Genomic DNA, 26,640 nt, shown 5'->3' on the forward strand with positions numbered 1-26,640 from the left:
TGGTGCTGAGCTACCATAACCATGTAGATGAGGATAATACAAGATTAAGCAAAAGAGAAGCCTAGCTCCTAGATCACCATATCGAATGTGGTTGTCATATCTAGGATATTTTCAATCTAAGACAAAGAAATACACTTGTATCTTGTTTATGTCACTATGTAGGGTTTCTGACAAATGCAGCTGAACCTGTATCTTAATACAATGTGCCTCTTTAACCACATTTTTCTCTTATTATTCCAGGAGTAATTGCTATTCTGAATTTTGATTTTATTATTTCCTTTATAGTTTTTTCACATAAATGCATGTAATTCTATATAACTTTTAAAATCTGGATCCTTTGGGACACCGGGGTGGCTCAGTTAGGCATCTGACTTCAATTCAGGTCATGATCTCATGGCTGGTGGGTTCGAGCCTCGAGTCGGCTCTGTGCTGACAGCTCTGTCTCTCAGCTCTCTCTGCCCCTCCCCCTCACCCACTCATCCTCGCTCTGGCACGCTCTCTCTCTCTCTCTCTCAAAAATAAACATTAAAAATAACAAAAGATGTACATAATAACCATTAAAAATAAAATCTGCATGCTTTAAAATGCATATAGACAGAAAGTTAAGTATACTTTCCTGCTGTATTACCCAACATTATGTGCATACAATTCATCATTCTCTTCTGTTTATAAATATCTAGAATGTTTCTCGTTTTTTACTACTACGAACAATGCTAGTATGAATATCTTATTTGTCTCCTGGCGTATGGGTGTCAGAATTTCTCTAAGAGTATGTACACTGTTAGAAATGGACTTGCTGGGTTAAAGAAACACATGAATGCATACATTCAATTTCACTAGATGATATGTTGTATTACAAAGTAGTTGTAACCAAATTTACACTCCAACAAAGCAGATGCTGGTGCTCACTGCATCAGATTCATGCTAACATGCATACTGTCAGACTTTTTATTTTTGCTAATTTCAGAGCATACAAATATTCTCTTATGGTTTAAACTTGCATTGCTCTGTTTACTATTTAAGTTGACCACCTTTTCATTCCTAAAATTGGTCATTCACTTTTCCTTCTTTTGAGAAATACATATTTTGATGTTTTTTCTCTAAAAAGGTCTTTTTCTTACTGATTTTTAAAGTTTTCTTTACACACTCTAGAAAGTTACAAATCCTTTGAAGGTTCTATCTATTGCTCCCTGTCTGAGCTTCTCTTTTCACTTTCTTTCTAGTGTCTTTTGATCAACAGATGTTAACTTAAATATTTCCTTTATATAGAGTTTGTACTTTATATCTCTATGAGGAAATCTTTCCCTACCCTGAAGTCAAAGATATTCTTCCACTTTGCTCCCCCTAGTTGTAAGGTTTTTTGCCTTTGTACTTAGATCTTTACTTGAAATTAATTCACATCATGTGAATCCAACCTTAATTTTTTCTTATATGGATCAATTTATCTGAACACCTTTTATTGAACATCCTTTCCCAATTGATCTACAATGCTACCTGTTATATACACCACACTCTATATGTGTGTGGTACTATTTCAGGATTTCTAATGTTGTACCATTTGCGTCTATGCTAAATAACCAATGTCTTAATTACTACATGTTTAAGTCTTGACATATGACAATGCAAGTTTCTCCAACTTGTTCCTCAGGGGTATCTTGGCTACTATTGGCTTTCACTCTTCTGCATAAATTTTAAAAAATGCTTAACTTCCAGCAAAAAACTGCAGAGCTCTTCTACAGTGAATCTGTAAATCAACTGGGAGATTTTTTTTTTTTTTTGACATCATAATTAAAGGTCATCCAATCCGTGACTATAACACACCTCTTTATTTACTTAGGTTCTCTTTAATTTCTTAAAAAAAAAATTTTTTAATGTTTATTTTTGAGACAGAGAGAGAGAGCATGAACGGGGGAGGGGCAGAGAGAGAGGGAGACACAGAATCCGAAGCAGGCTCCAGGCTCTGAACTGTCAGCACAGAGCCAGACGCGGAGCTTGAACCCATGGACCGTGAGATCATGACCTGAGCTGAAGTTGGATGCTCAACCAACTGAGCCACCCAGGCGCCCCTCTTTAATTTCTTTTAATAAAACTTTATAATTTTCTTCTCTAAAAAGCCTTTACATATTTTGCTAGGTGTACTTCTAGGTACTTTAATATTTATTTTCTCAATTGTAAAAGGAATTTAAAAATACAATTGACTTTTATACTTTGAATATATCCCACAATTTGGCTAAATTTTCTTATTCTAATAATATATTTGTAGTTTCTTTTACTTTTCTATTATCCAAACATATTATTTACAAATAGTGACAGTTTAGTTTTTTTCACTCAATTGCAATATTTTTATTATTATTTAGAGGGTTCCAAACATGCTAGATGGGTTCATCAGTTCAGTGATGATTAGAAATGATCAGAGGAGATGTTGTTTTGTTCCATATTATAAAAGAAATGCTTTTAATTTCTCAGAATTAAGAATGATATGGATTAAGAGTAATTGTGGGATTTTTCTAGGGGGGTATATTCTTTATCAGAATATATTCCTAGGTTGCCAAAAGTATTTTTTAAATATGTAATGTTGAATTTAATCATTTACTTTTTCTGAACCCATTGAAAGAATTACACATGGGTTTTCTTTTTTAATAATGTGGTGAATTAATGATATTAATAAATGTAAATTTTAAATGTAAAACCAACTTTGGATTATTCTTGAGTAAACTTGCTGGGGCTTATCAAATTTTGTTCAAAGAATCAGAAATTGAATTTACTTTCTACACTGTATGTAGAAATTTATTGTATATGTATGTTTGTTTTAGATTTCATTGACTCCTATCTTGATTTCTTTGGGATTAATCAAATATTACATTTTCCCCCTCTATTAACTTAAATTTATATAATCTTTTACTTTTTAGTGGTTTCCCTAGAGATTATAATGTGCATTCTTAACTTTTTTGCTTTTAGAGAATAAGACAAATTATTTTCTTACCATTTCCCTGAAAACATTAGAACGGTTTAACTTCATTTACTTTCCTCTTTCTGTATTACTGTTATTTTAATTTTATATATATTCAAAACACAATATATTACTATTAAAATTTATATTACCCATATATTTACCCTTTCTGTTGTTCTTAGCTCTTTCCTACAATTCTGTGCTTACAGAATTGTGTTTACAGGATCATGTGTCTTCTTCCTTTGCTATTATTATACTGTAAATTTGCTGACAAATTCTCTCAGCTTTTATTGTTTTTATTACGTGAAACTTTTGTATATCACCAGTTTCAAAGGATTTTTTGTGATTATAGAATTCTAGGTTGGTTTTCATTTTTTTCTTTTAGTATTTTAAGGATGCCTTCAATTCACCTGGCTTCCATTATTTCTGATGAGTAGTTAAGTCTTACTGTTGCCCTGATTTAAATATAATGTCTTTTTTTACCCTGACTTCTTTTAATATTTTCTCTGTGTCTTCATTTTAGCAGGCTGGCCATAATATGCCTTTATGTAATTTCTACATATTTTTCTTTTTGAGGTTCACAGAACTTCTGGAATCTACAGGATAATGTCTTTTTTTAGTTTGAGAAATACTACTTCTGCCCTATGCCCTAACATATATGGGTAGATTTTTTTTCACTGTCACACACTTCTGGTTTTTTAATTCTTTCTTATCTCTGTGCTTCCCACCTTAGTATTTTATATTTAGTTTATTAATCCTCACTTCTCTAATTTGTATTCTAATCTGTAATTAAATTCATCTGGTGAGGTATTAAATTTCACATGTTGTATTCTTCAGTTTGAAATGTTCACAGGAGTCTCTTTTCAAAAAGTAGATTCCAATTATCTGGTGAAATAGTCTGTTCATTTTTTCTACTTGTTCTCTTTGTTTTAAAACATATGAATCACAGCCATTTTAAAGTTCTGGGCAGCTAAATCCAATATCAGAATCACCTGATAGTCTGATGCTGTTGTCTGTTTTTCCTCTTGAAGACTAGTCATGGGATCCCATCTTTTGTAATACCCAGTAATCTTTAACTGAATGCCAAATGGCTTTTTTTTTTAATCAAACGTCCCCACATGATGTAATCTTTCTGTAGAGAGCGTTCTCTCTCCCTACCGCTAAGTAGATACAGTGCAGATTTCTTTCCTTTAATCTAATCTGAATGTGTCCTAAGTCTGGGTTTCAGTCCTAGTATGGTTCATAGATCTGATTTGTTCTTAGCCCTTCAAGGTTTTCATCTAAGTGTTTGATGTATTTTATAAAATTTCTCCTGATTATCCAGACTTTAAGATAATTAAATCCTAAGAGTATACTTTAAGCCTCCTGCTCTGTGCATCTGCAGTATTCAGCAAATGTTGAGGAGAACAATGTCAAAATGGTTCTGAAGTAAAATCTGGCCATGTGATTTAGGCCTCCCAAACACCACCAACAGCATCCTCCATAGCTATCATCTATGAGCATGTGCACCAAATTTGAAAATTCCTGCCAAAGCTCAGATGAAAGTGGTTGCACAAACCAGCTCCCCTAGGTGTTTCTTCCTCTGAAGACATACATATGTTAGACTTTCTCCTCTAACCTCTATATTTAATTGATCTCTTCTCACATTTTCTGATTCTTTTTACTCTACATGTTTCATTTTGTATAATTTCATTTACATCTATTCCCCAACAACACAATTCTCTCTTCAGGTGTATCTATCCACTTAATCATATTACTAATTATCTAAATTTATTTTTCTTAGATATATTAAACTTACTTGGTTTTACATTCCGTATATGGTAATTGCAACATCTGAAGTTTGCCAGTCTGGAAATGAGCTTACCTATTTTAAAACCCAATTTTTGTCTTTTTAAATAAATCACATCCAAAGCATAATTTCAGACTTTAACGATATAAAAGGCCTAATTTGTTGTTACGAATTTTATGCATATACTCTATTTTACATTTTTAATCAGAGCCTAAGGCAGACAAAGGCAAGCTCTTTGCATCTCTGTGCAGCAGAGTTAAGTTCTAGTTCACTCAATTAACAGAGTGAGTAGCCTTTGAAGGCCCTTAGCATTATGTAGGATCTCTAATATACCTTCCCATATCTCTTAGGTTCTAGGCGTCAGCTCCAGTCTATCACAAGACTATTGAACAAAAATTTCTCTCTCTCTCTCTCTCTCCTTTCTTTGTTTCATTTTTAATTCCGTGGCTTTCCATTTTTCTAATCAGATTAACCATGCATTATATAAAATATCCTTTACATTTTACATTCTAATATTTTCTACCTGGAGGCTTTCCTAAGAACTATTCCACCACATTCCTAGAACCATAAGTTCTGCATTAGATCTGGCAATTCAAAGGTGACTCTGACCTTTAAAACAATATTTCAATAAAATGCTTTTGTTGGTCACCATACTACAGTAGGGTGAAGAATGAAATAAGAAACCAGAGACGTTGCAGTGTTTCTCTAGGAACCCAACATTTGAAAGAGATAAATACAAACACTTTCAAATTTATTGTGGAGGAAAGAGATTAAACAATAGCTAAATGAGATATGCTATTTAAAAATAAGTTTTGAAAGGAGAAGAGGTATTTCCGTTTCTTCCCATGAATAAGTACAGCTATGGGACTTATACGAAACATTTATGTTTCATATAACACTTTTATGGACATCAAACAACTTGGGCAATAGGCAGCAGATGACTGTTATACTTGAGAGACAAAAACAAATGAAGTGATCCTATAAATCTTGAAGCTTTTTGCATGAAGCTATGTTCCTCAGATTTCGGCACATGGAAGGGGGTCCAAGTAGAGTATGACAGTCTACCTGATTTGAAAAGATAGATATTAAAGTTTGGGGAGAAAAAGGTAGCCACAATTTGTAGAAGAGATTGCCCTAAGAGAAGAAGCTATGCAGAGAAAGGGCTCCAGAAATCTACATGGAGTCCTTTTCAATTGTTTGTCAAATAATAATCTACACATGCATATAATGAAGCAACAAAGGCGAGTCTAAGAACAATTAATTTGGCAGGCGGGTGGGGGAGAGGAAGCAGGAAAAAAGAACAAACAACACATGGGAGAAATAAAAAACAGCAAAATGGTAGATTTAAACCTAACTACATCATAATTACATTAAATATAAATGGTCTAAATACTCCAATTAAAAGGTACAAATTTTCATATTGGATGAAAACAACCTAAACATATACTATCTACAAAAAAAACTGCTTTAAATTTAATGTCATAGATAAGTTACAATTAAAAATTATACTACCCAAGCACACTAATCATTAAATTAGTGTCAGTGAAAATAGATTTCAGGATGTGGGCAAACATAAAAGAATAAAAGGGTCAAATCATAAAGACATAAAAATAAAATATCTATGTAGGTACTAAACAAACTTCAAAATATCTGAAGCAAAAGCTGAAATAACTAAAAAGAGAAAGAGACAACTCCACCCTTATGACTGGATATTTGAACACAAGTGGGAAGAAAATCAGTAAGTATATAAAAAAATTGACCATTATTATCAACCAAATAAACCTAATAAACATTTGTAGAAAGCTCCATCAAAAAAAAAAAAAAAAAAAGAATATACACTCTTTTCAAGTGTTCACGTATTATTCCCCTAGACTATATGACAAGCTATTAAAAAAACCTCAATTCAAATTAAATTTAAATTAAAACAGGATGCCTTCTACATAAGACCACTCCTTCCAGATCAATAGACAGAGCTGACATACCTAACACATATAAACACATAGACTCAGGCAAAACATGAAGACAGAGAAATAGGTTTAAAATGGAAGAACAAGACAAAACTTCAGAAAAATAAGTAGATGAAATGGAGATAATCATATCTGACAAAGATTTCAAAGTAATGGTCATAAAGATGCTCACCAACTCAAGAATGGATGAATACAGTGAGAATTTCCAGAAGAAGTTAAAAAAAATTAGACCCGAAGAACATAATAACTGAAATGAAAACTATACTAGAGCGAATCAACAAAGAGATCAGCAGATGCAAAACAGATCAGCAACCTGGAAGAAAGGAAAGTCATCTAAGGAATCATCTAAGGTGATCATCTAAGTCACCTAAGGAAATCATCTAAGCTGAACAGCAAAAAGAAAAAAAATAATTAAAAAAAAAAAGAAGATAATTTAAGGGACCTCTAAGACAACATTAAGCATACTAACATTTGAATTATATGAAGTCCAAAAGGAGGAGAGAGAAAATGGCAGAAAAATCATCTGAAGAAATGGTAGCTAAATATGTCCTTAACTGAGAGAAGGAAACAGACATATAGACTCAAGAACCAAAGAGAGCCCCAAACAATATGAACTCAAAGAGTTCCACACCAAGACATGTAATTAAAATGGTAAATATTAAAGAAAAGGAGATCATCTAAAAAGGAACAACAGAAAATAACAGTTACATACAAGGAAATATCATGAGACCATTAGTGATTTTTCAGCATAAAGTTTGCAGGCCAAAGGGGAGTGCCGTGCTATACTTACAATGCTTAAAGAAAAAAACAAAAAAAAACAAAAAACATACAACCAAGAATACTTTATACAGCAAGACTATCATCCAGAATTGAAGAAGAAATACAGAGAACAAGAGAAGAAAGGAACAGGGAAGAACTACAAAAACAACCAGAAAACAACTAATGAAATAGCAGTTAAGTTCAAGCTATCAATAATTATTTTAAATTGAAATGGACTGAATCTTCCAAGCAAAGATAGGGTAACTGGACAAATTAACAACAACAACAACAAAAATCCATCCATTACTGCCTAACACAGATTCACTTTATACCTAAAGACACATATAGACTGAAAGTGAAGGGATGGAAAAAAAAAATATTCCATTCAAGTGAAGAGGAAAAGAAAGCTGGAGTGGCAATACTTAGACAAAATAGATTTTATTATGTCAGACAACATAGATTTTAAAACAAAGACACTAAAGAGAGACAAAGAAAGGCATTACATAATGATAAAGGGATCAATCCAACAAAATGATATAAGACCTGTAAATATGGATGCATTCAACAAAGGAGCACCTAAATATATAAAGCAAATATAAATAGTAATTAAGGGAAAAATTGACAGTAATACAATAGCAGTGTAATACTATTCTTACATAGATGGACAGATCCTCTAGACAGAAAATCAATATGGAAACTGACCCAAATGGCACATTAGATCAGATGGACTATGTGTACACACACACACACACACACACACACACACACAAAATACTGTCTCCAAAAACAGCAGAACACACATTCTTTTCAAGTACATATGGAACATTCTCCAGGACAGATCACATGTTATACCACGAAACAAACGTCAATAAATTTAAGAAGAATAAAATCCTATCAAGCATCTTTTCCAATGACAATGGTATGAAAATAGAAATCAATTACAAAAAACAAAAAAGGAAAAAACACAAACACATGGAGGCTAAACAACATTCCACTAAATAGCCAATGGGTCAACAAAGAAATCAAACAGAAAATGAAAAACACCTTGAGACATATGAAATGAAAACACAATGCTCTCAAATCACCAGGACGTAGCAAAAGCAGTTCCAAAAAGGAAGTTTACAGAGACACGGGGCTACTTCAAGAGAAAAGAAAAATTTCAAATAAATAATCTAACCTTACACCTAAAGGAATTAGAAAATAAAGACCAGAGTTAGTAGAACGAAATAAAGATCAGAGCAGCAATAAATGAATTAAATACAAAACAAAACAAAAAAACAAGCAAACAACAGAAAAGATGTATGAAACCAGGAGATGATTCTTTGACAAGACAGAATTGATCAACTTTAGCTAGACTCATCAAGAAGAGAGAGGACTCGAAATCAGAAATGGAAGAGAAATTACAACTAACACTAGAGAAACACAAAGGACTATAAGAGACTACTACAAACAATTAGGCCAACAAACTGGACAACCTAGAAGAAGTGAAAAAATTCCTAGAAACATACAATCTTCCCAGACTAATCAGAAAGAAATAGAAAATCTAAACAGATCAATTATTACTAATGAAATTGAATCAGTAATCAAGGAACTTCCAACAAACAAAAGTCCTGGACCAGACAACTTCACAGGTAAATTCTACCAAACATTTAAAGAGTTAATATCTATCCTTCTCAAACTATTTCAAAAAATTGAAGAGAAAGGGATGCCTTCAAATTCATTCTATGAGGCCAGCATTACCCTGATACCAAAACCAGACAAAGATGCTACAAAAACACTGCAGGCCAATATCCCTGATGAACACAGATACAAAAGTCTCAACAAAATAGTAGCAAACCAAATTCAACAATACATCAAAAGGATCATTAATCATGATCAAGTAGGACTTATATCAGGGATAAAAGGGTGGTTCAACATTCACAAATCAATGTAATATACCACATTAACAAAATTAAAGATAAAAATCCTGGTGGATCAGTTGGTTAAGTGTACAACTCTTGATTTCAGCTCAGGTCATGATTTCATGATTTGTGACTTTGAACCCCATGCCAGGCTCAACACTGACAGCATGGAGCCTGCTTGGGATTCTCTTTCAAAATAAATAAACTTAAAAAAAAATCATATGGGGTGCCTTGGTGGCTCAGTCAGTTAAGTGTCCGACTCTTGGTTTTGGCTAAGGTCATGATCTCACAGTTTTGTGAGTTCAAGCCCTGTGTTGGGCTCTGTGTTGGCAGCATGGAGCCTGCTTAGGATTCTCTCTCTCTGCTTGTTCTCTACTTGCGTTATCTCTGTCTCTCTCAAAATAAATCAACAAAGTTAAAAAAAAATTTAAATCATATGATCACCTCAATAGATGAAGAAAAAGCCTCTGACACAATTCAGCATCTATTTATTATAAAAATACTCAACAAAGTAGGTATAGAAGGAACATATCTCAGCATAATAAAGAGCACATACGACAAACAACAGCAAACATCATACTCTGCCATGAAAAGCTAAAGCTTTTCCTCTAAGATCAGGAACAAGACAAGAATGGCCACTGTTACTATTTTTATTCAAGACAGTATTGGAATCCTAACCACAGCCATCAGACAAGAACAAGAAATAAAAGACATCCAAATTGGTAACAAGTCAAACTACTCCTATTCTGCCATTATGTTCATGACATACTGTATATAGAAAACTGTAAAGATTCCATAAAAAAAAACAACAAAATTAGAATAAACTCAGTAAACTACAGAATACAAAATTAATACACAGAAATCTGTTGTGTTTCTAAACATTAATAACGAACTAATCAGAAAGATAAATTAAGAACAATCCCATTTACAACCCCCTCAGAAGAATCAACTACCTGGGACGCCTGGGTGGCTGTGCTGACAGCTCAGAGCCTGGAGCCTGCTTCAGATTCTGTGTCTCCCTCTCTCTCTGCCCTTCCCTGGTCTCTCTGTCTCTCTCAAAAATATATCATACATTAAAAAAAAAATGAGTAAATTACATAAGAATAAATTTAACTAAAGACGTGAAAGACCTGTACTCTGAAAACCGTAAATCTTCAATGAATGACACTGAAGACAATGCAAATAAATACAAAGATATACCATGCTCATAGATGGAAGAATTACTATTTTAAAATGTCCATACGACTCAAAGTAGTCTACGGACTCAATGCAATCCCTATCAAAATACCAATATCAGCTTTTTTTTTTTTTTTTTTTTTTTTTTAATACAGAACTGGAATAATCCTAAAATTTGTATGGAGACACAAACAGCCAAAGTAATCATGAGAAAGAAGAACAAAGCTGTAGTAATCAGAACAGCATAGTACTGGCACACACACAAAAAAACACATATAGATAAATGGAACAGAATAGAGGGCCCAAACCACATTTATATAACCAACTAACCTATGACAAAGGAAACAAGAATATACAGTGTAGAAAAGATAGTCTCTTCAATAAATGATGTTGGGAAAATTGAATAAGTCATGCAAAAGAATGAAACAGCCATTTTCTTATACCATATGTAAAAGTAAACTCAAAATAGGTTAAAGACTTATGTGTAAAATCTGAAACCATAAAGCACCTAAAGGAAAACGTAGACAATAAACTCTTGGACATTGGTTTAGCAATTTTTTTTTCGTCTCTTCAGGCAAGGGCAACAAAGCACAAATAAACACGTAGGACTACATCAAACTAAAAAGCTTTGGCATAGCAAAGAAAGCCAACAAAATAGAAAGTCAATCTATTGAATGGGAGAAATACTTGCAAGCAATATATTTGATTAGGGGTTAATATTTAAAATATATAAAGAACTCACACAACTTAACACCAAAAAAATTATTCTGATAAATGGGTAGAGGACCCAAACAGATATTTTACCAAAGACAACACACAGATGGCCAACAGATACATGAAAAAGGTGTTCAACATCAATCATCATCAGGGAAATGCAAATCAAAACCAAAATGAGATATCAACTCATATCAATTAGAATGGCTTGTACAAAAAGGACAGTACACAACAAGTGTTGGCCAGGATGTGGAGAAAAGGAAACCCTCATGTGCTGTGAACGTCAATTGGTGCAGGTATTATGGAAAACAGAACAGAGGTTCCTAAAAAATTAAAAATGGAAATACTATACAACCCAGCAATTCCACGTTTGGGTATTTATCCGAAGGAAACAAAAACACTAATTTGAAAAGATATCCACCGGCATGGCTCATTACAGCTTTGTTTACAACATATGGACATTGTTTACAATATGTGGACAACATGTAAACATTATTTTCAGCATATGTTTACAACATATGGATGTAATCTAAGCATACATCAATAGATAAATGGATAAAGAAGATGTTGTACACACACACACACACACACACACACACAGAAATATTACTTAGCCATAAAAAAGAAAAAAAAATCTTGCCATTTGTAAGAGCATGGATGGACCTAGAGGGTATTATGCTAAGTGAAATTAAGTCAGAGAAAAACATATACAATATGATTTCACTTATATATGGAATCCAAAAAACAAAAAAAAATGAACATTAATACAGAGAACAAACTGGTGGTTGGCAGAGGAGAGAGGGGCTAGAGAAAGAGTGTAATAGTTGAAGAGTATTAAAAGGAACAAACTTTAGGTTATAAAATAAATGTCATGAGGACATGAAGTACAGCATGGGAAATATAAATAATATTGTAATAACTTTGTATGGTGACAGATGACAATTAGATTTTCTGTGATCATTTTGTAATGTATATAAAATGACTAATACCGTATGTTAACTGTATCTCAGTAAAAAGTAATTAATTAATAGGAAAAAAATCCAATTGCCTTTTCGGCAGAACTGAAAAAGTCAACCTTCAAATTCATATGGAAATGCAAGGGGTCCTGAATAACCAAAACAATATTGAAAAAAAAAAAAAAAGAATGAAGTTGCAGGACTCACATTTCTTGATTTCAAAACTTAGTATAAATCAACATTAATCAAAACATTGTGGTACTGGTATACAGACAGACATATAGACAAATGGAATAGAGCTGAGAGTATTAACTAAATCCATACTCCTATGGCCAAATGATTTTCAACAGGGGTGTCAGGACTATCCAATGGGGAAAAAAGAGTCTCATCAACAAATGATACTAAGACATCTGGATATCCACAATTAGGAAGCAAAAGACTGAAGCGGGACACCTATCTAATACCATATACAAAATTTAACTCAAAATGGATCAATGACCTAAATATAAGAGCTTAAAACCATAAATATCTTAGAAGAACATACAGAGGTAAATCTTCATTACCTTGGGTTAGGCAATGGAGTCTTAGATTAAAAAAAAAAAGGCACAAAGAACAAAATAAACAATAAATAAATTGGACTTGATTGAAATTAAAAAGTTTGTGCATCAAAAGCCAATGTCAAGAAAACAAAAAGAGAAACCACAAAATTGGAGAAAATATGGGAAAATATATCAAATCATATATTTGATAAGGGTCTAGTATCTGGAACATATAAAGGACTCTTAACGCCTCGACAATAAATAAAAAGACAACACAATTAAAACAGGGGCAAAAAACAGAGTTTTCACCAAAGAAGATCTACAAATGGCCAACAAGCACATGAAAATATGCTCAGCATCATTAATCATTAGGGAAATGCAAATCAAAACCACATCACACTCATTAGGATGTGTGTACTAAAAAAAAAAAAAATGTTGTGGAGAAATAACAAGTGTAGAAGATTTAGGAACCTCATACATTGTTGGTGGGAATGTTCAGTTGCTGCAGAAAACAGTTTGGTGGTTCCTCAAAAAGTTAACACAGTTACCATATGACCTTAAAATTCTATTACTAGGTATATCCCTCAAAAACTGAAAACACACAAACAAGCACATATACATACATATTCATAACAGCACTATTCACAATAGCCAGAAGGTGTAAACAACCCAAAGTCCATTATTGGATGAAATGATTAACAAATCGTGGTGTATACATACAATGAAATATTATTCAGTCATTAAAGAATCAAGTACCAATTCTACAATCTAGATGAGCCTCAAAAACATTATGCTAATAGAAAAAAGGCACAAAAGGTCACGTGGTGTATGATTACATTTATAGGAAATATTCAGGATAGATAAATCCATAAAGAAACTGGTGGTTGCCAGGGGCTGGGGATTTGGGGTGATGGGGAAAAACTGGTTAATGAATAAGGGGTTTTAGTTTGGAGTAATGAAAATATTTTGGAACTAGACAGTTAGTGATTGCACAACACTGAACATGTACTAAAGGCCACTGAATCATTCACTTCAAAATGGTTAATTGAACGTAATGTGAATTTCACCTCAATAAATTATTTTTTTAAAGTTTATTTATTTATTTTGAGAGAGACAGAGACTGTGTGAGTTGGGGAAGGGCAGAGAGAGAGGGAGAGAAAGAGAGAATTCCAAGCAGGCTCCATGCTGCCAGTGCAGAGGCCCATGGGGTTTCAACTCTTGAATGGCGAGATCATGATCTGAGCCAAAACCAAGAGTCAGATACTTAACTGACTGAGCCACCAGGCACCCCAATAAATTACTTTTTAATGCAAATTGATAGGTGATATGAAATAATGGATTGCTCCATTGCTTGCAAAAGGCAACAGTGTAAATAATCCAAATATTCTGCAACAACAGACTGGCTAGATACATTACAGTATCTCTCTACACTGGAATACCATAAAAAAGAATCAGGAAAGCTCTAAAAAAGCTGATATGAAAAAGTCTCTAAAATGTACTGTTTACTAGGGGGGAAAGGGAAGGTACTGAATAGTTAATATATTACTATTCCTGTCAAAATGTGGGGGCTAATTATACCTATATATATTCACCTATATATGCATACAAATAGAATGAAAGACACAGTAGATGCTAGTAACACTGGTTACCTTGTTGGGAAGTAGGTAGGTATAAGCAGGATAGAAAGGCAGGAAGACTTCAATTCATACCTTTCCAAATTTTTCATCTTGAATCATACATACTACTTAAACAGTTACTTTTTTGAAAGTCTCTAGCAAGTTTTAAGCTTTTAAAATGATTAAATACAAAACAATTATCTAAAACTTAAGTATAAATGTAATAAGTAATTATAAAGTAATCACATGTAATCCTGAAACAGATCAAGCAACAGAACACCGCCTGCACTCCAAAGGTCCTTATGTAGCTCTTAATCGTTAGCCCCTTCGTTTCACCAGAGGTAGTCACTATCCTAATTTATAACCTACTCACTTTTTTCTTTACACTTTTACTTTTTTTTTATGCAACCTTAAACAATATTAATTTTTACCTGCTTTTAACTCAATATAAATGGAATTCATCCATGATGTTGCATTTTTCTGAATACATTGTGATAAAGAATTTCATTATATGAATATATCAAAATTATTCATCAATTCTATTATTGGTAGATCACTGGATTGTTTACTGTTTGTAGATATCACAAATAGTGTTACTCTGAACACTATTATGTATGTTCTGTTGATGCCCAAAATCACTTTTCTAGGATATCTTTCTAGAAATGTATTCTTAAATTATAACTATGTTTATCTTGAACTTTACTACAAAATACCAAATGTTTTATCAAAGTGCTTGTACCAATTATTTTCCCATCAGCACTAAGAACTTCCATTGTTCTACATCCACACCAATACTTGATATTATTTTATTTAAAAAATGTTCCCAATCTAGTGGGTATAAAGGGTATCTCATTGTTTTAATCTTCATTAATTATCAGTGAAGTGGCTTTTTTTTTTTTAATATTTGTTAATAGGGAGAATTTCTTACGAAGTAGCATGTTCAAGTCTTGCACATTTTTAACTGGTTGCCAATTTTTTTCTTTTAATAATTCTTCATAGTCTTTCTAGGAGTTCTATGTTGGTTGTATGTGTGGCAAATATCTTTTCTCACATGGTTGCTTGTATTTCACTCTGACTTTCCAATAGAAATCCTTCATTTTAGGGGTGCTTAGGTGGCTCAGCCAGTTAAGCGGCTGACTCGGTTTCAGCTCAGATCATGCTTTCATGGTTTTGTGGGTTCGAGCCCTGCATCAGGCTCTGTGCTGGCAGTATGGCGCCTGCTTGGGATTCTCTGCCTCCCTGTCTCTCTGTTCTTCCCCTACTTGCTCTGTCTCTCTCAAAATAAATAAATAAACTTAAAAAAATTTTTTTTAAATTTCATTTTAATGTAATTTTGCCACTTTATGGTGTATTAGGATATTTTCCTACTTTGAAATTCATACATCCCATAGTTTCTAAAATGCCTTTTAATGTTTTCTTTTATATTTAATTCTATAACCCACCTGTATACTATTGTACATAGTAAGGGACAGAAATCCAATTGCATTTCCCCCCATTTGAATATCCAATTTTCCCAGCAACGTTAACTTAAAATATAACTCCTTCCTCACTGCTCTCCAGTATCTCCTGTCTTAAATCAAGTGCCCATATACATTGAGTCTTTCTCTGAGCTATTTGTTTCTTTGTCTAGCCTTGTACCTCTGTACCAAAATAGCACAATGTCTTAATTCCCAGAGCTTTAGAATACTATTTAGTATCTGGCAGAACAAGTCTTCTTGCTGTGATTTTGCTTGTTTGTTTTTAATGTTTATTTTTGAGAGAGAGAGAGAGAGAGAGAGAGTGCACACACAAGCAAGGGAGGGGCAGAGAAAGAGGGAGACAGGGGATCCAAGCGGGCTCTGTGCTGTCAGGGCAGAGCCCAATGTGGGGCTTGAACCCACAAACTGTGAGATCATTGACCTGAGCCAAAGTCAGACGTTTAACCCAGGTGCTCCACCATATAAATTGAATCTGTCAAGTTTCAAAACACACAAAAACAAAAAAGTAAAAAGCAAATACTTAAACCACCTTTTGAGATTTTGATAGGCACTGTATTAAAGCTATGAGTCAATGTGGAAAGAATGGACTTCTTTGCAGTAAGACAGTATTCCTATTTATGAAAGTGTTTTTCCATTTAGATGTTCTTTAATATCTCTCAACAAAATTTTGTAAATTTTTCCATAATGGATTTGTATATCTTTAGCTAGATACATTACAAAGCACTTAATTTTTGAAAACTGCTGTGAATGGTATCTTTAAAAATTAATTTTATTTTGCTGGAAAGTAAGTTTATAAACTGATTATTAATTCAAATAGCTCATCTTTTGGGTTTTCTATAAACTGTCTACAAATGACTTTTAATTCTTTCATTCTAAGTTTTTTTTTTATTTCTCATTGTTTGTCCAACTGTGTTGGATCATCCTTGTGGTAAAAGGCAGAATAAAACTGGCAATAGCAAGCATCCTGTGTCTTTCCCAATCTCAAAGGCAAAGTCTTCAGTGTTCACCATTAAATATAATGTTTAATATGTACTTTTTTAGATAAGTTTTTATTTTTTTATTATTAAAAAAATTTTTTTAATGTTTTTATTTATTTTTGAGACAGAAAGAGACAGAGCATGAGCAGGGGAGGGGCAGAGAGGGAGACACAGAATCCGAAGCAGGCTCCAGGCTCTGAGCTGTCAGCACAGAGCCTGACATGGGGCTCGAACTCACAGACTGTGAGATCATGACCTGAGCTGAAGTTGGACGCTCAACCAACTGAACCACCCAGGTGCCCCTAGATAAGTTTTTAAAAATCAGAGTAAAAATGTAACTTTTGGGGCATCTGGCTGGCTTAGTCAGTAGAGAATGCAACAATTTATATTGGGGTGAAAGTTTGAGCTCCACAATGGGTGTAGAGAGTAAATTTTTTTAATTTTAAAAAAGGAATATAAAATTTAAAAATAAACTCTTAAGGAAAAAAAGGAATGTAACTTTCTATTCCAGAGTTTTTATCATGAAGATACAAGTAATATATTCAAATCATGTTTTCTGTACTAATCAAATGGTTTTTTGCCTAAATCCACTTTTACCTAAGCAGTAAACTAATTTATTCCTAATGTTAAACTAATCATGCATTTCTGGTATGAAGCCAGCTTTGTCAAGAGGTCATATTCATTTTATACATTGCTGGGTTTTATATATTGCTAAATGTTAGGATTTTGTCTAGAATTTCTCCATCTCCATTTATAACAGAGATCAGCCTAAAATTTTCCTTTTCTTACTGCCCGTGTTATTTATGTAAACGTTATTTATGTTATTTATGTATTTATGTATATTAGACTCAATTTCTTTTCTCTGAGTTTGCATAAGTTTGGAATATTTTCCTTGATTATTCACTAGCATCTGATATTTAATGAAGTCATCTTAATTCAAGTTTTTTTTGTAAAAAGAATTTTTTTTTTTTTTTTTTTTTAATTTTGGAGAGAGAGAGCAAGCAGGGGAGAGGGGCAAAGAGAGACAGGGAAAGAGAGAATCTTAAGCAGCTCACGCTCAGCCTGGAGCCCGATGTGGGGCTTGATCCCACGACCTGGGGATCATGACCTGAGCCAAAATCAAGAGTTGGATGCTCAACCACCTGAGCCATCCAGGCACCCCTCTCTTGAGAAGAATTTTAATTATGGATTAAACTTCTTTAATGGTTATAAAGTATTCAGGCTGATTTTTTATTCACCTTTGATATGCTACATAATTTTAAGGACTTTGTCCATTTTACATTATTTTTCAAATTTAAGGACAGAGAGTTACTCTTTTTCTCTATTTTTATAAGACGTATTTTTTAGCAGAACACACTGCCACTATGTGTATAATTTAGGGCTCTATTTTTTTTTTTCATTTTTTTAAATGTTTATTTTTGAGAGAGAAAAAGACAGAGTATGCGTCGGGGAGAAGCAGAGAGATAAGGAGATACAGAATGCGAAGCAGGAACCAGAGTCTGAGCTGTCAGCACAGACCCCGGCACAGGGCTTGAACTCACAAACCGTGAGATCAAGACCTGAGCTGGAGTCGAACACTTAGCCAACTGAGCCACCCAGGCGCCCTGGGAAGAAAGTTAAAGAAAGAAAGGTAAAGTTGATATTGTATAGGCAAGAAGCTAGGATGTATATACAGAACCCAATAAGAACCATCTTGACTGAGTAATAAAGCTGGAAAATGACCAGCTCTAAGGTATAGCAGCAATAGAAGTCAAATTAAAGTTGCTCTTAAAAACAGTAGAAAACTTTAGAAGATTTGTATATCTTTTTCTTCTGTAGATACTGTTAAAAAAGTCATAATTCTGATTTACTTTACATTACTGAAACTCTAGGTATCTACTATTTCTTAGATAATTTAAATATTTTAATCTTTGTAAGGACTCCATTGTGGTCATAAAAAGGACAGTGTGTTTTTAATTTCCAAGAAATCTGCAGGAGGACTGGTTACATATCTGTATTATTCATTTTCATAGCCCTTCAAGAGGAAAGGCAAAAAGAGAGTAATAAGAATAAGCAATAGGAATAAGAAGGTGTGGTGAGGGCCAAAAAATCACCTTTTAGTGAAGTAATGAACAATGTTTCATTCTTTAGAAATGTTTTAAATGGTTAAAAAAAAATCAGCAAACTTAAGCTTTCAGGTTCTTTTCCTAAAAAATTTATGAAAGTGAACAAAGCTACTACAAGATTTAACATTTTAACAGATTTTTTTTTAAATAAATATTATTAAGCAGTGTGCAAACTAGCACTGGCTCATTTTCCCTAATATTTTTAAGAACCTAAAGATACATTATCTCCATTTGCTAAGCAACTCCTGAATTCCATATGCAAGTGATCTATAAACAAAACAGCACTGCACATATTTATTACTTTCTAGGTAATATAGAAAGTATATTACTCATTTGAACATGTTAATGTTGATATAATGGCACCCTAGTACAGAAATGGCAAATAATATAGCATGTCTATTACCATTCTTTCCCTCATTTGTGGCAAACATTGAAAATTAACTATAGCATTCCCTCCCCAAGCCAAGACGTCAAACTCTCTCAAATAGCACTTCAGACAGCCAATGTCCAATACCAGTCAATTGAGTAGGCAGGAGAAGAGGTGGGGAATATTTGCCTTTCTTCAGTGGCTTGAAAGAATAAAGGAGAATGAGCTATAAAGAAAAAAGATATAATCAAGGACTATACACATTTAAAGCAAATGACTTAAGGTTTGCTTACTTGTGTTGTGGAAGAAGGTTTCACTCATCCACTTCAAAATGGAGTTGATAGAATTGTGACTCAGATGACATTAAGTTGAAAGCCAGATTTGGCACATGTTCTACTGCTGTTTAATCCCTGATAGAAGTGTTACTCTATGACTTGGCATTTTACAAAATGGATTCAGCAATACCATAAGTGCCTCCTCTTCCACTCCTAAGATTTTTCTTTTATCATATCAAATCACTTAAGAATAGTCATTTCTTCTTTGAACTGTTTTATATATATATATATATTAATATATATAAAATATATTATATATTAATATAAAATATATTATATATTAATATAATATATATTATATATTAATATATAATATATAATATATTAATATAAAATATATATTATATATTAATATATATAATATATATAATATATATATATTATATATATATATATATATATAATCTGGTTCATTCCACTCTTTGTAACCTTACATCTGGACTACTATAGGAACCTAGGAGCCTCTTTAATTGATCTGTTTCTCCAATCCCTTCCCAGGGCAAATTGTCTTGTTCAAAGGCACCAAGTCAAGCTTTCAAAAACAATACTTTGATCATTTTACTTCCCCACACAACCATCACTGATTACCGAGTGTTGGCATAATCACCGAATCACAGTTGTTGTCATCATCATTCACAACTGATGAGGATTTAACCTGCCAGCCATTGAGCTGAGTACCTTTAAAATATGTTACCTTATTTACATTTTTTAAATGTTTATTCCTTTTTGAGAGACAGAGAGAGACAGGGCAGGAGAGGGGCAAAGAGAGAGGGAGACACAGAATCCGAAGCAGGCTCCAGGCTCTGAGCTGTCAGCACAGAGCCTGACGCGGAGCTCGAACCTACGAATCGTGAGATCATGACCTGAGCCAAAATCACACGCTTACCCGACTAAGTCCCCGACTGAGCCATCGAGGCACCTCTCAAATATTTTATCTTATTTAGTATCAACCCAACTATAAATGGTAACCCTATTTTTTTCCCTTTTTTTCACTGAATTCAGCTGATGTCTTAATTTGAGGTTACTCGTTGCCCCAAGGTAGACCCCAAATGGATGAATGCTTAACGGCCACAAATTCCTCCTATTGCTATATATATGCATACCCCTTCGCTGCAGTTACCTCCGAAAGGTAAAGTCTATTTCTCCACCTCTTTAAATCTGGGCCGCCATGTGACTGGCTTTGCTCCACCATCAAATGCAGTGGAGATGAGGTTGTTGAGACCCAGGGCCTAGGCCTCAAAACTTGCAACTTCTCTGCTATCTTGGAATACTGTCCTGAAGTGCCATGTTAGGGAAGCCATCCTTAGCTACTACACAATGAAAGGCCACAAGAAGGAGAGTTGAGTCTTCTCAGGCAACATCCAGCACTACTTATCCTCCAGATAAGTAGGTGAGGCTAGAATCTTCTAGCTGAACAGACCCTCCAACTGAATATAGCCACATGAAAGTAACCCTACGTTTATGGGTAAGGAAAATGAGGCAATGAGTGATTTAGACAATACCACACACTATTAAGAAGAAGAACTAAGATTTCAATCCAAACAATATGTCTTCCAGAACCCATGCATGAGACTACTAAAAAGTGTTACTTCCCCCTAGGAAATAATTTTTTGGCTCTCTAGAATTTGATACCTTCCAGATTTATCTACAATTACATAAAGCATCTTTTCTCAAAGAAATAAGGTCATACATTCTATGCATTTCTGAGTCAACCCATAAAACCCAGGAGCACAGAACTGTTGCAGCATGGTGAGAAAATCTTCAACCAACATACTTCCACTATCTAGAGCAGATGCTCCAGCAGGTAGAGCTGAAGTCAGGATGGCACAGAAGAGGAAAAGCCAGTCTCCCAGCTAAGTAAGAATACATTCAGGGCCTCAAGACATCTCCTCTTCTTCATTTAAGCAGACACTTCCTATACCATGAAATTAACTTATTTTGTTACCTCAATTCACATTTTTCTTCTTCCTGCCCTTAATGCAGAAGAGTAGACTATATCTCAATTTGCCGAAATTTATCCCTTGCATTACATTTTAATTTGCACATTTGTGCCTTATTGCCCCAACAGGAACTTCAATTTCTGTAAAACCAGGTCTTTATTTTCCTTTAAAATTCTTAAATTATTTGCTTACAAAAATAGCCTGAATGCACATAAAGCGTATAAAGCTAATCATTCCACAATTTAAAAACTAAATGAAAACTTTAAAATGGAAAATTTATTATATACACATTAACGTATATGCCTTACTTGTATTATTAAGCCACCCACCTTGGATCTGAAATCTATAAAAATAACAAAGATGAGAACTGACTATCAATACCAAGAAACACTACTTAGACAAATTTGCCTTGAGAAATATATAAAAGAACACAGAATAACAGAGCTTGTAATAGGAATAGTTCTAAGGGGCAAATATCCAAAATATATTAAAAAACCCATGTAACTCAACACCAAAAAAATAATATGATTTTTAAAATGAACACAGGCACAATATGGATAGATCTAGAGAGTATAATGCTAAGCAAAATAAGCCAGAAAAAGACAAATACCATATAATTTCACCCATATGTGGAATTTAAGAAACAAAACAAAACAAATAAAAGAAAAAAAAGAGACAAACCAAAACAGACTCTTAAACTATAGAGAACAAACAGATGGTTACCAGAGGGGAGCGGGTGGGGTAAGGGTGCAACAGGTGAAAAGGATTAAAAATACACTTATCTTGATGAGCACTAAGTAATATATGGAGCTGCTGAATCACTACATTGTACACCTGAAACTAATATAACAATGTATATTAACTACATTGGAATTAAATTTTTAAAAAATGAACACAGGACCTTGAATAGGCATTTTTCCAAAGAAGACATACGGATGGCCAACAGACACATGAAAAGGCATTCGACATCATTAATTATCAGGGAAATGAAAATCAAAATCAAAATGAGTTATCACCTCATACCAATTAGAATGGCTAATATAAAAAAGACAACACATAACAAGTGTTGGCCAGGATGTGGAGAAAATGGAAACCTCGTGCACCATTGCTGGGAAAGTAAAGTGCTGCAGCTACTATGAAAAACAGTATGGAGGTTTCTCAAAAAATTAAAAATAGAAATACCATACAACCCAGTAATTCCACTTCTTGGTATTTACCCAAAGAAAACAGAAACACTAATTCAAAAAGATATATGCACTCCTATGTTTGTTGCAGCATTATTTACAATACCCAAGATATGGAAGCAACCTAAGTGTCCATTGATAGGTGAATGGATAAAGATGTGGTATGTATATTTATATACACACTCAGCCAGAAAAATATAATGAATTCTTGCCATTTTCAACAACATAGATGGGCCTAAGTGAAATAAGTCAGAGTCACATACCATATGATTTCACATATATGTAGAATCTAAAAAACAAAACAAATGAACAAATGAAACCAAAAATGATGTAAACATACAGAGAACAAACTGATTGTTGCCATTGGGAAAGGGAGTGGGAAGAATAAGTAAAATGGGTGAAGGGAGAAAAATAAATACATAGTAGATAAATAAAATACAGAAATAGTTCTTCCTTATTTCATAAGGGTTATATTTATTCTTTTTAAAAAAAATTTTTATATTCATTTTTGAGAGAGCACAAGCAAGCGAGAGAACAAGTGGGCAGGGCATAGAGAGGGAGACACAGAATCTGAAGCAGGCTCCAGGCTCTGAGCTGTCAGCACAGAGCCCAGTGCGGGACTCAAATTCATGAACCACGAGATCATGACCTGAGCAGAAGTCGGACGTTTAACTGACTGAGCCACCCAGGTGCTCCTAATATTTATTCTTAATTATAAATTTTACCTCAATTTGCAAATATGTTAGGCCTACAACATAAAGCTGTTACCATAAATATATATGAAATGGTTCTTAGTTTGCATGTTAAAATTTATGAAAAATGAAAAAAATTCTCCTGTTCATAACAGTTTCCCATCCAGCACATGCCATAGCCCTATGTGACTATTTTATATTTAATTTACTACTTGTGTAGGACTTCTCATAATGAAAATAGCATTCTTTAGATTGACAAGATCATTGCTAAATAGTTTACCAGAGATTAGCAGGGTCACCTAGAGACAACACAGGTTAGTTATATTTGCAAAAAGGCAAGGAGAAAAAAAGAAAAAAAATACTAAGTTAGAAAACTTAAAGAATACTATGGGTAAGCAGGACCCTTACATGAGAGCACTAGACACCAAGGGGATGGGAGACACCATAGAGGAAAAGGGATGACAGAAGACAGGTGGGGTCCCACAAATAAAGTTTCATGTATTTAAAAATTTTGCCTAGGTAATATATTGATATTTACAGTACAGTGATCTATACTTTGTACCCAAGGAGCTGTAAGTATTAATGGGGAAGAAATAATCACCACCACTGTCAGTCCCAAATATGGAAAGTGGTTGGGAGCATAACCAAATAAACTTTGGGCTTTTCAACCACCTCCTTTCCCTATTCCCAGGCAAACCATCTATACTTTTATCAGTTTCATATAAAATAACCTCTAATCTAACCAACTGAATAAATTTATCAGTTTATTCTTGCTCACTTATTTTTACTAAAATCTTAAAATAAAATAAAATCACTACTCTAACTTAAAATAGAATTCTTGTTATGATTAGCACCCTATATATACTATTTATGCCCAATTACCCACAACCTGTTTCTATAGAAAACTGTACCCAGAATTGTAACCTTGGATGACAGAAACCTCTGTCCTTTTATCCTAGTGGGACAGAGAACTCCCCTGACGGGAGTTCATCAGGGTGGTTCCTGTTAACCAAAGGCTGAGACACTAACAAGGTAGGGCCTAAGGTTGCATGGTGATTGATACTCTTATAAAGAAGAGGCTGAAGAAGCATATTATGGCCAAATAGTGTTTTTCTTTAATTCTTAATTAAAAGTGAAATTGTACTTTAAAGCAAGCTTGTGGCTACATTTACGTTTTAAGACTTGTACTTGAGTATTCTGGAAAACATATTCATATCTATGCCTGTCAATGCGTTTTCCCGAATCTGAAGGTATTTCTATACTTCAGATAGATCAAGCAATATTATACCAAGCATAAAAAGGCATAGATTCTCTAAGGATAGTTTCTTAGTAATGAATAAAGATTAGACAGAAAAATATGTGATTCAGCTAGAAGAAGAAGGCCAAAAAAAATAAAATAGCTTTAGAAACTACATGGATTTTAACAATTGTTGCTATGAGATTTCACAGGAAGGAGTTTTACTGAAGTTCATAAAAGAAATAGTGTTAAGATTCAGTCTTAACATTTAAAAGAAAATTACAAAATTGTATTCCCATTTATTTTAATTAAAAAGTTGTTTTAATGTTTATTTATTTTTGAGAGTGAGAGAGAGAGAGAAAGAGAGTGAGCATGAGTGGGGGAGGGGCAGAGAGAGACAGGTCAAACCAAGAGAGAGGGAGGGAAGGAGGGAGGCAGACACAATCTGAAGCAGGTTCCAGGCTCTGACCTGTCAGCATAGAGCCAGATGTGGTGCTTGAACCCATGAACCTTGAGATTATGACCTGAGCCAAAGTCGGACGCTTAACCAACTGAGCCACTGAGGTGCCCCTCCTCTTATTTTTTTAAATGTTTATTTTTTTATTTTGAGAGAGAAAGCAAGAGAGCATAAGCAGGGAAGGGGCAAAGAGAGAGGGAGAGAGAGAATCCCAAGCAGGCTCCGTGCTGCCAACACAGAGCCCGATGAGATCATGACCTGAGCCAAAACCAAGAATCAGATGCTTAACCAACTGAGCCACCCAGGTGCTCCTTACTTCCATTTATTTAAATAGTGCTAAATATGTGTATTTTTGCATTCTAGGTGCACTTCAGTTTCCCAATATAAAATGGGGTACATTAAATAAGAAATAAATGTAAAGCATTTATAAGTTAAAACAATGCCTTGCATATAATTCCTTAATAAATATTAGCTATGATTATTTGACATTCTCATTAGAGACGGGTATTGAAAAAATGGCAAAATCACAAAAAAATATATACTAATTTATGCTTTTTATTAATTTTGCCCAGCAAAGGAATCATAACCTCTGCAAACAAGGATTCTAAATAATCATTTCAATTCTTACACCTTTATTTCTTTCATCTTTATTGTTCTGGCAGAAAAAGTAGTGTAACCGTTGCCTGTAGAAACGTGGAGGATAAAGAGGGTACATGATGAACTCATAGATCTGGCTAAGGAGGTTTCTAGGCAGAATTTTCGAAGTACCAATTGGTTTCATTTAGTTGCCTATGATAAATTATGGATGTAATAGGGCGAGCTCAAAAAGGAGCTGTTAAGTTTTCAAACAGTTTAGAGGAAATACAGAACCAAGACTTGCTGGTTCAAACAGTTAAGATTGTTGCTGGTTTCTGGCCACTCCAGAGAGCAAAAGGTTCACACGCAACAAAGAAAATGATACCAATTCAAAGACCAAACCCAGGAAACTTTGCCAGTAAAACTGGCCTCAGTATCAAGATCTCACAGGTGAGACTGCAAGACTCTTTGTTAAGACCTTACAAAGGTTTGAGGCATGCTGATAAATCCTAAGATAAATCTTAGATAAGAAGGTTTCTAAGATTTTTTTTTTCTTGTAAGATTTTTAAGTAATCTCTATACCCAACACGGGGCTTGAATTTATAGCTCCAAGATCAAGAGTCTCATGCTCTATGGACTGAGCCAGTCAGGCGCCCCAAAGGTTTCTAAGAATCTTAAAGGTGTTTCTCAATGATCTTCTCAGCTAGCCGAAAGTGCTTCTAAGGATCCTAAGGGTATTGTCCCCCTGCACCACACAAAGTACAAAATGAGAAGGACCTTTCTTGAAAAGATTTATAGATATGACTTTTGTTCAGCAGAGTTTATTTTCATGCGATACATAAGGAGTCTACAAAGTTTCAAGGACTTGAACTCGGATTAAGAAATAGTTCAAAATTAAAAGGACTTTGGGCCTTCAGCTTTTTTC

General features: G+C 33.9%; 1 protein-coding gene across 9 annotated transcripts in view; it reads right to left on the minus strand.

The window, feature by feature from the left end:
- KANSL1L (KAT8 regulatory NSL complex subunit 1 like) overlaps nt 1-26,640 on the minus strand; it is a 134,043-nt gene that overhangs the window by 24,576 nt on the left and 82,827 nt on the right. The gene's annotated exons all lie outside the window — the stretch shown is intronic.

This window comes from Panthera leo, chromosome C1, assembly GCF_018350215.1.
Source record: "Panthera leo isolate Ple1 chromosome C1, P.leo_Ple1_pat1.1, whole genome shotgun sequence".
In the NCBI taxonomy this organism is placed as follows: Eukaryota; Metazoa; Chordata; class Mammalia; order Carnivora; family Felidae; genus Panthera; species Panthera leo.